The sequence below is a fragment of the Ranitomeya variabilis genome, chromosome 4 (assembly GCF_051348905.1).
Source record: "Ranitomeya variabilis isolate aRanVar5 chromosome 4, aRanVar5.hap1, whole genome shotgun sequence".
Taxonomy (NCBI): Eukaryota; Metazoa; Chordata; class Amphibia; order Anura; family Dendrobatidae; genus Ranitomeya; species Ranitomeya variabilis.
In genome coordinates this window covers 218,704,664-218,715,425 of record NC_135235.1, presented here as the reverse complement: position 1 = coordinate 218,715,425, position 10,762 = coordinate 218,704,664, and positions in this window count along the sequence as shown.

Below are 10,762 nucleotides of genomic sequence, written 5' to 3'. Positions count from 1 at the left end.
TCAAGCTCTTAAATCTGTAAAGGCCGCATTACCGATCTCGGCTGATTCGTAATAAGGCAGCCATAGAAATCATATTTTACCTCAGATTTACCTCAGATTTTATAGAGGTTTTCCCCGTTAGATGCTTAAGAGGTTGCAAATTGGGGAAAGTGTCCCGTTTGACACCCATCGTTCCTTGTCCTATGAATGTGGAGAAGATGGAGAAAATCTTGTCTCCATCTTCTCCATTCTGCAAGAGCCCTTAGGGACACCAATAAAAATTAAAAAAAAAATTAAAGATAAAGAATATTTTTAAAAAAGAAAACTAAAAACTATCACACCTTTTTTTCTGAGAATGTAAATAACACCATAAAAAAAACACAATAATAAAAAAGGTATAAAAAAAAGTGAGCTACATACAGCTCTGGCAAAAATTAAGAGACTACCTCATCAAAACCCTGCCCAATCTCCAGACCTGAACCCATTGAAAACCTCTGGAATGTAATCAAGAGGATGATGTATAGTCACAAGCCATCAAACAATGAAGAAGAATTGCTTACATTTTACCGCCAGAAGCAGTGTGAAAGACTGGTGGAAAGCATGAAAGCTGTGATTAAAAATCATGGTTATTCCATAAAATATTGATTGCTGAACTCTTCCTGAGTTAAAACATTAGTATTGTTGTTTCTAAATGATTATGAACTTGTTTTCTTTGCATTATTTGAGGTCTGAAAGCACTGTTTTGTTTTGTTTTGTTTTTAATTTTGACCACTTCTCCTTTTCAGAAAAAAAATACAAAATGTATTGCTTGGAAATTCAGAGACATATTGTTAAAAGTTTATAGAATAAATTAAAAATTAAAAAAAACAAAATATACCTATAAAGAGAAAAATCAGACAAACTGAACATTTTGGAGTGGTCTCTTAATTTTTGCCAGAGCTGTATATACTAGCTATTGAACCCATTCTATGCCTGGGTGGTGAGCATACAGTCATATGAAAAAGTTTGGGCACCCCTATTAATCTTAAGCTTAATGTTTTATAAAAATTGTTTTTTTTTGCAACAGCTATTTCAGTTTCATATATCTAATAACTGTTGGACACAGTAATGTTTCTGCCTTGAAATGAGGTTTATTGTACAAACAGAAAATGTGCAATCTGCATTCAAACAAAATTTGACAGGTGCATAAGTATGGGCACCCTTATCATTTTCTTGTTTTAAATACTCCTACCTACTTTTTACTGACTTACTAAAGCACTTTTTTTTGGTTTTGTAACCTCATTGAGCTTTGAACTTCATAGCAAGGTGTATGCAATCATGAGAAAAGCTACTTAAAGTGGCCACTTGCAAGTTGTTCTCCTGTTTGAATCTCCTCCGAAGAGTGGCATCATGGGCTCCTCAAAACAACTGTTAAATGATCTGAAAACAAAGATTATTCAACATAGTTGTTCAGGGGAAGGATACAAAAAGCTGTCTCAGAGGTTTAACCTGTCAATTTCCACTGTGAGGAACATAGTAAGGAAATGGAAGAACACAGGTACAGTTCTTGTTAAGGCCAGAAGTGGCAGGCCAAGAAAAACATCAGAAAGGCAGAGAAGAAGAATGGTGAGATCAGTCAAGGACAATCCTCAGGCCACATCCAGAGATCTGCAGCATCAACTTGCTGCAGATGGTGTCACTGTGCATCGGTCAACTATACAACGCACTTTGCACAAGGAGAAGCTGTATGGGAGAGTGATGCAAAAGAAGCCGTTTCTGCAAGCACGCCACAAACAGAGCCGGCTGAGGTATGCAAAAGCACATTTGGAGAAGCCAATTTCTTTTTGGAAGAAGGTCCTGTGGACTCATGAAACCAAGATTGAGTTGTTTGGTAATACAAAAAGGCGTTATGCATGGCAGCAAAAAAACACAGTGCGTTGTATAGTTGACCGATGCACAGTGACACCATCTGCAGCAAGTTGATGCTGCAGCTCTCTGGAGATGGTCTGAGGATTGTCCTTGACTGATCTCACCATTCTTCTTCTCTGCCTTTCTGATGTTTTTCTTGGCCTGCCACTTCTGGCCTTAACAAGAACTGTACCTGTGTTCTTCCATTTCCTTACTATGTTCCTCACAGTGGAAATTAACAGGTTAAATCTCTGAGACAGCTTTTTGTATCCTTCCCCTGAACACATATGTTGAATAATCTTTGTTTTCAGATCATTTAACAGTTGTTTTGAGGAGCCCATGATGCCACTCTTCGGAGGAGATTCAAACAGGAGAACAACTTGCAAGTGGCCACTTTAAGTAGCTTTTCTCATGATTGCATACACCTGGCTATGAAGTTCAAAACTCAATGAGGTTACAAAACCAAAAAAAGTGCTTTAGTAAGTCAGTAAAAAGTAGGTAGGACTATTTAAAACAAGAAAATGATAAGGGTGCCCATACTTATGCACCTGTCAAATTTAGTTTGAATGCAGATTGCACATTTTCTGTTAGTACAATAAACCTCATTTCAAGGCAGAAACATTACTGTGTCCAACAGTTATTAGATATATGAAACTGAAATAGCTGTTGCAAAAAAAACTATTTTTATAAAACATTAAGCTTAAGATTAATAGGGGTGCCCAAACTTTTTCATATGACTGTATTTGTTGGTTCATTTCCAATGTGATTTGTTTTAAGACATTGTGTCTGCGAATTCACATATACAGTGACTTCAATGCAATGGCGTCGGATGGCTCCGTATGCGCACGTGCTGACTCCGGCACCATTTTATTGTTCAATGTCAACATGCAGTGAGTGCACACACGCCGGCCATAGGGATAATGGCAATGGGCGTTGCATGCGCACGGCTATGTTGATCTTGTTGTACATTAATAAAATGGTGCGCGTGTGCATACCGCGCATCTGGGAGAAAATGAATTTTATTCTCCCGTCAGCATTCAGTTTCAGTCACGGAGGCGTGGGCCGTGCTTTGAATATATAGTTTGGCTGCTGTAACTGTGCCCTGACTGGCACTGGCTCTACATTGAGGCTGGCAGTCAGTCAGGGCTGGGGGCACGGTTACAGCGGCCGCTCTGTATTCTCAGAGGGGAATATGCTCCCCCATCCTGGGATATGCTCACCATCCAGGTCCCCCACCTTGGTATATGCTCCCCCATCCTGGCATATGCACCCCATCCAGGTCCCCCATCTTGGTATATGCTCCCCCATCCTGGCATATGCACCCCATCCAGGTCCCCCATCTTGGTATACGCTCCCCCATCCTGGGATATGCTCCCTCATACTGGCATATGCTCCCCCATCCTGGCATATGCACCCCATCCAGGTCCCCCATCTTGGTATATGCTCCCCCATCCTGGTATATGCTTCCCCATCCTGATATATGCTCCCTCATCCTGACATATGCACCCCATCCAGGTCCCCCATTCTGGCATATGCTCCCCCATCTTGGTATATGCTCCCCCTCCTGACATATGCACCCCATCCAGGTCCCCCATCCTGGTATATGCTCCTCCATCCTGGTATATGCACCCCAACCTGGTACCCCATCCTGGTATGTGCTCCCCCATCCTGGTATACGCTCCTCCATCCTGGTATATGCTCCCTCATCCTGACATATGCACCCCATCCAGGTCCCCCATTCTGGTATATGCTCCCCCATCTTGGTATATGCTCCCCCTCCTGACATATGCACCCCATCCAGGTCCCCCATCATGGTATATGCTCCCCCATCATGGCCACCCATCGAGGTATATGCTCCTCCATCCTGGTATATGCACCCCAACCTGGTCCCCCATCCTGGTATGTGCTCCCCCATCCTGGTATACGCTCCTCCATCCTGATATATGCTCCTCCATACTGGTATATGTTACCCCATCCTGGTATATGCACCCCCATCATGGAATATGCTCCCCCATTCTGGTATATGCTCCTTCATCCTGGTTCTCCATCCTGGGATATGCTCTCCCATCCTGGAACATGTTCCCCCATCCTGAATTATGATCTCCCATCCTGGAATCTGGTCCCCCATCATGGTCACCCATCCTGGTATATGCTCCCCCATCCTGGTATATTCACCCCAACCTGGTCCCCCATCCTAGTATATGCTCCTCCATCCTGGAATATGCTCCCCCCATTCTGGTCCCCCCATCCTGGCATATGCACCTTCATCCTGGTTCCCCATCCTGGAATATGCATCCCCCATTCTAGTATACAGTATGCTCCCCCATCTTGGTATATGCTCCCCCATCCTGGTATATGCATCCTTATCCTGAGAGATGCTCCTCCATCCTGTTTTCCATCAAAATATATGCTCCCCCATCCTGGTATATGCTCCTCCATCTTGGTTCCCCATCCTGGTTCCCCATCCTATTATATGCTCCCCATCCTGCCTGCATTGCTGTTGGTCGGTCCATCCATCCATAGATACATGCATACAAAAAGCAAAAACACTCCTACTCACCTTTCCCCTGCAGCGCTTCATCTGTTATTTAAACAAAATGGCGCCGGAGTCAGCGCGTGTGCGTACCGTGCTATCCAGCGCCATTTTGTTGAAGACAATGAGTGCAAATTTGTCTTTAACAAAATGGAACCAGAGATCACACTATGCGCAGGCGCTGACTCCGGCACCACACTCCTCCTCCAGCCTTGCCGGAGATCACGGTATGTCCTCATGGTGCCGGAGATGACGGTATGTGGTCAGCACCTACGCATACCGCAATCTCCAGCGCCACACACCTCCATGCTCCTCCTCCTCCGTCACCTCTGGATGTGTCGTTCTGAGTCCGCCACACTGCTCAGCGCAGTGTATAGAGACATAAGGAGCGTTATATTATAGATACAGTGGGGAAAATAAGTATTTGATATTCTGCCGATTTCTACAAAGAATGGAGAGGTCTATAATTTTTATCATAGGTGCACTTCACCTGTGAGAGACAGAATCTTAAAAAAAATCCAGAAAATCACATTGTAGGATTTTTACATAATTAATTTGCATTTTATTGCATGAAATAAGTATTTGATCACCGACCATCCAGCAAGAACTCTGCCTCTCACAGACCTGTTTGTTAGGATCTGGTGGCCTAAGAGCAGCATGAGATGTACTCTGGAGAAGGTGGTACCTGTACTGACCGCAGACCCTGAACCTAACACCGCAACTAGAAGTAGCCGTGGAATGTACCTAGCGCTCCCTAGACATCTCGACACAGCCAGAGGACTAATTACCCCTAGAGATAGAAAAGGAAAAACTATCTTGCCTCAGAGAAAATCCCCAAAGGATAGGCAGCCCCCACAAATATTGACTGTGAGAGGAGAGGGAAAAAACATACACAGACTGAAATGAGAATTTAGCAAAGGAGGCCACTTCTAGCTAAATAGAAAAGATAGGACAGAGAACTATGCGGTCAGTATTAAAACACTAGAAAATATCAACCACAGAAAATACAAAATCTCCACAGCTAACTAAAGATATGGAGGGTATATCTGCATCTCCAGAGATACCAGCTTGGCTAAAAAAATCCTTATACAGACCAAGCTGGACAAGACAAAACATAGAAAAGAACTGAACAATAAGACCACAGCATGTGGACAGCAAAATCAAGGCCAGAACTTATCTTGTTGAAAAGAACTACAAAGCAGAAGAGACCAGGCAGGGATGTGAATCCTCCAGGAACAATGGACAACTAGCACTGACTAAAGGGTGAGGCAAGACTAAATAGCCCAGTCCAAATTGCAAAAAGTGAACACACCTGACAAATGCTGTGATTCAGAGACAGCAGCGCTACCACTTACAACCACCGGAGGGAGCCCAAGAGCAGAATTCACAACACCTGTTAGTGTTTCTTTAAGAAGCCCTCCTACTCTGCCCTTATTACGTGTATTAATTGCACCTAATTGAACTTGTTACCTGTATAAAAGACCCCTGTCCTCACACTCAATCACACTCCAACCTCTCCACCATGGCCAAGACCAAAGAGCTGTCTAAGGACACCAGGGACAAAATTGTAGACCTGCACAAGGCTGGGATGGGCTACAGGACAATAGACAAGCAGATTGGTGAGATGGCGACAACTGTTGGTGCAATTATTAGAAAATGGAAGAAACACAAGATGATTCTGAGAAAGATCAGGAATCAGCCCAGAACTACATGGGAGGACCTGGTCAATGACCTGAAGAGAGCTAGGACCACAGTCTCAAACATTACTGTTACACACTATGCCACCATGAACTAAAATCCTGCAAGGCACGCAAGGTCCCCCTGCTCACGCCAGCACATGTCCAGGCCGGTTTGAAGTTCACCAATGACCACCTGGATGATCCAGAGGAGGCATGGGAGAAAACTATGTGGTCAGATGAGACCAAAAAATAACTTTTTGGTATCAACTCCACTCGCCGTGTTTGGAAGAAGAAGGATGATTACAACCCCAAGAACACGATCCCAACCGTGAAGCATGGTGGGGGAAACATCATACTTTGTGGGTGCTTTTCAGAAAACGGGACAGGACGACTGCACCGTATTGAAAGGAGGATGGACAGGGTCATATATCGCGAGATTTTGGCCAACAATCTCCTTCCCACAGTGAGAGCATTGAAGATGGGTTGTGGCTTCCAGCATGTCAAAGACCAGAAACACACAGCTAGGGCAACTAAAGAGTGGCTCCGTAAGAAGCATTTCAAGGTCCTGGAGTGGCCTAGCCAGTCTCAAGAACTGAACCCAATAGAAAATGTTTGGAGGGAGCTGAAACTCAATATTGCCCAGCGCAGGGCCGGACTGGCCATCGGGCAGTTCTGGCAAATGCCAGAAGGGCCGATGGCAGTAGTGGGCCGCTCGAGTGTGCCGTTGTCGGCACACTCCCCACGCTGTCGCGGCACACTCCCGGCCCCGCATTCAACTATACCGGCGTCATAGACACCGGTACAGTTGAATGCAATGATGGAGGAGAAAGCGTCTGCTGACGCCCCCTCTCCCATCATTCCCCGCTCTGCCTGCCACTGACACTGCGGGTGCGCGATGATGTCATACCATCGCGCACCTGCAGTGTGACCGGGCGGGCAGACTGCATCTGCTGAGACCGGAGCCCGGAGCAGCGCGGGGCACGAGGAGAGAGGTGAGTGGTTTTTTTTTTTATCAATGAGTGATGACTGGATTGTGGAGCTATTGGGGGGGGGGGGGGGTCGGCTGCATTCCATTCCATGGGCCTGTGCTGCATTATATTCTATGGGGCTGGCTGCATTCCATTCCATGGGCCTGTGCTGCATTATATTCTATGGGGCTGGCTGCATTCCATTCCATGGGCCTGTGCTGCATTATAGTCTATGGGGCTGGCTGCATTCCATTCTATGGGGCTGGCTGCATTCCATTCTATGGGCCTGTGCTGCATTATATTCTATGGGGCTGGCTGCATTCCATTCCATGGGCCTGTGCTGCATTATATTCTATGGGGCTGGCTGCATTCCATTCTATGGGCCTGTGCTGCATTATATTCTATGGGGCTGGCTGCATTCCATTCCATGGGCCTGTGCTGCATTATATTCTATGGGGCTGGCTGCATTCCATTCCATGGGCCTGTGCTGCATTATATTCTATGGGGCTGGCCGCATTCCATTCTATGGGCCTGTGCTGCATTATATTCTATGGGGCTGGCTGCATTCCATTCCATGGGCCTGTGCTGCATTATATTCTATGGGGCTGGCTGCATTCCATTCTATGGGCCTGTGCTGCATTATATTCTATGGGGCTGGCTGCATTCCATTCCATGAGCCTGTGCTGCATTATATTCTATGGGGCTGGCTGCATTCCATTCTATGGGGCTGTGCTGCATTATATTCTATGGGGCTGGCTGCATTCCATTCCATGGGCCTGTGCTGCATTATATTCTATGGGGCTGGCTGCATTCCATTCTATGGGCCTGTGCTGCATTATATTCTATGGGGCTGGCTGCATTCCATTCCATGGGCCTGTGCTGCATTATATTCTATGGGGCTGGCTGCATTCCATTCTATGGGGCTGTGCTGCATTATATTCTATGGGGCTGGCTGCATTCCATTCCATGGGCCTGTGCTGCATTATATTCTATGGGGCTGGCTGCATTCCATTCTATGGGCCTGTGCTGCATTATATTCTATGGGGCTGGCTGCATTCCATTCCATGGGCCTGTGCTGCATTATATTCTATGGGGCTGGCTGCATTCCATTCTATGGGGCTGTGCTGCATTATATTCTATGGGGCTGGCTGCATTCCATTCCATGGGCCTGTGCTGCATTATATTCTATGGGGCTGGCTGCATTCCATTCTATGGGCCTGTGCTGCATTATATTCTATGGGGCTGGCTGCATTCCATTCCATGGGCCTGTGCTGCATTACATTCTATGGGGCTGGCTGCATTCCATTCCATGGGCCTGTGCTGCATTACATTCTATGGGGGCTGGCTGTATTACATTCTATGGGGGCTGTGCTGTATTACATTCTATGGGGGCTGTGCTGCATTACATTCTATGGGGGCTGTGCTGCATTACATTCTATGGGGGCTGTGCTGCATTACATTCTATGGGGGCTGGCTGTATTACATTCTATGGGGGCTGTGCTGCATTACATTCTATGGGGCTGTGCTGCATTACATTCCATGGGCCTGTGCTGCATTATATTCTATGGGTCTGGCTGCATTACATTCTATGGTGGCTGTGCTGCATTACATTCTACGGGGGCTGTGCTGCATTACATTCTATGGGGGCTGTGCTGCATTACATTCTATGGGGGCTGGCTGTATTACATTCTATGGGGGCTGTGCTGTATTACATTCTATGGGGGCTGTGCTGTATTACATTCTATGGGGGCTGTGCTGTATTACATTCTATGGGGGCTGTGCTGCATTACATTCTATGGGGGCTGTGCTGCATTACATTCTATGGGGGCTGTGCTGCATTACATTCTATGGGGCTGTGCTGCATTACATTCTATGGGAGCTGTGCTGCATTAAATTCTATGGGGCTGGCTGCATTACATTCTATGGGGGCTGTGCTGTATAACATTCTATGGGGTGGCTGCATTACATTCTATGGGGGCTGTGCTGCATTACATTCTATGGGGGCTATGCTGCATTACATTCTATGGGGGCTGTGCTGCATTACATTCTATGGGGGCTGTGTTGTATTACATTCTATGGGTGCTGTGTTGTATTACATTCTATGGGGGCTGTGCTGTATTATAGTCTATGGGGGCTGTGCTGTATTACATTCTATGGGGACTAAGCTGTAATGCTGGATACAGCTGTAATTATGTTATATAGTTGTGTTACACTCCCCTCACTTCTTGTAGCCTACAAGTGTACAAAGATATTATACAGTCACCATGTGACAAGTGGACCTGTGTGACTTCAAATGCCAGGGCTGAATTTTACTCCCAGTCCGGCCCTGGCCCAGCGACAGCCCCGAAAACTTAAAGATCTGGGGAAGATCTGTACGGAGGAGGGGGCTAAAATCCCTGCTGAAGTGTGTGCAAACTTCAAAGGTTTCTGTACCAAATATTAAAGGGGTATTCCCATCTCCAATATCTGATCCCTAGGTGTGATAATATTATCAAATATCTACAATTAGAAATGTAGTATAGTTCTTCTGATTGTCTCTTTCCTCATGCGCAGACATTGCACGACCTCAGGTATCACGATCCACCCGCGGCTGTTAACATGTTAAATGCTGCAGTCAATCTCTGACAGCGGCATTTAACATGCTCGTGCCGGAAGCCCGTCACTAGTCCCGCCCATCGATGCCAGTATCACATGATCGCGGGTTGCTGATGGGTCGGTATGACAACCCGGGGTCTGCAACAGACCTCTGTGGTTGTCATAGCCGGATAGCTGTCATAGCCGGATAGCTATCAGCGCCGCCCAGCAGTCAGCGCTCATAGCAAGTGAGCATTTTAGCTGCTCTGTGTAGCACAAGTGATTGGATGATCGCAGCTTCTAGTCTCCCATGGAAGGAAGAAAAAAAAAGTTTTAAAAAATATTTAAAAAAAATAAAAAAAAATATAATAGTTCAAATCACCCCCCATTCACCCTATTCAAAATAAAACAATTAAAAATATATTAAAAATACACATATTTGGTATCGCCACATTCAGAATCGCCCGATCTATCAATATATAAAAATAATTAATTTGATCGATAAATGGCATAACTAGAAAAACATAAAAACGCCATAATTATGTTTTTTTGGTCACCGAAACACTGCAATAAAATGCAATAACAGGCGATCAAAAGATTATATTTGCACCAATATGTTATCAATAAAACATCAGCTCGGCACGCAAAAAAATAAGCCCTCACCCAACCCGAGATCACGAAAAATGGAAACGCTACGGGTATCGGAAAATGGCAACTTTATTTTTATTTTTTTAGAAATATTGGAAATTTTTTTTACCACTTAAATAAAAAAAGGACCTAGACGTGTTTGGTGTCTGTGAACTCGTAACGGCCTGGAGAATCATAATGGCAGGGCAGGTTTAGCATTTAGTGAACATGTTAAAAGAGCAAAGCCAAAAAAAATGTGTTGAATTGAACTTTTTTTTTTTTGCATACAGGTCACAAAAAAAATTCTAACTTTTAGAAAAAAAAAACCCTAAAGTGGAGAGGTGCACAATAAGCTGTATGTGCATCTCTCCAGCCCTGACACCGCTGCCTACTGTCACTGTTCTCTGCTGCAGAGTTTCCCCTTATATACCGCCAGCAGGCAGAGAAACGCGTTTGTCACCAGATTGGACCTTTGCGGCCGCCGTAGACATCGTACGGCAGTTCCGTCTCCTTCT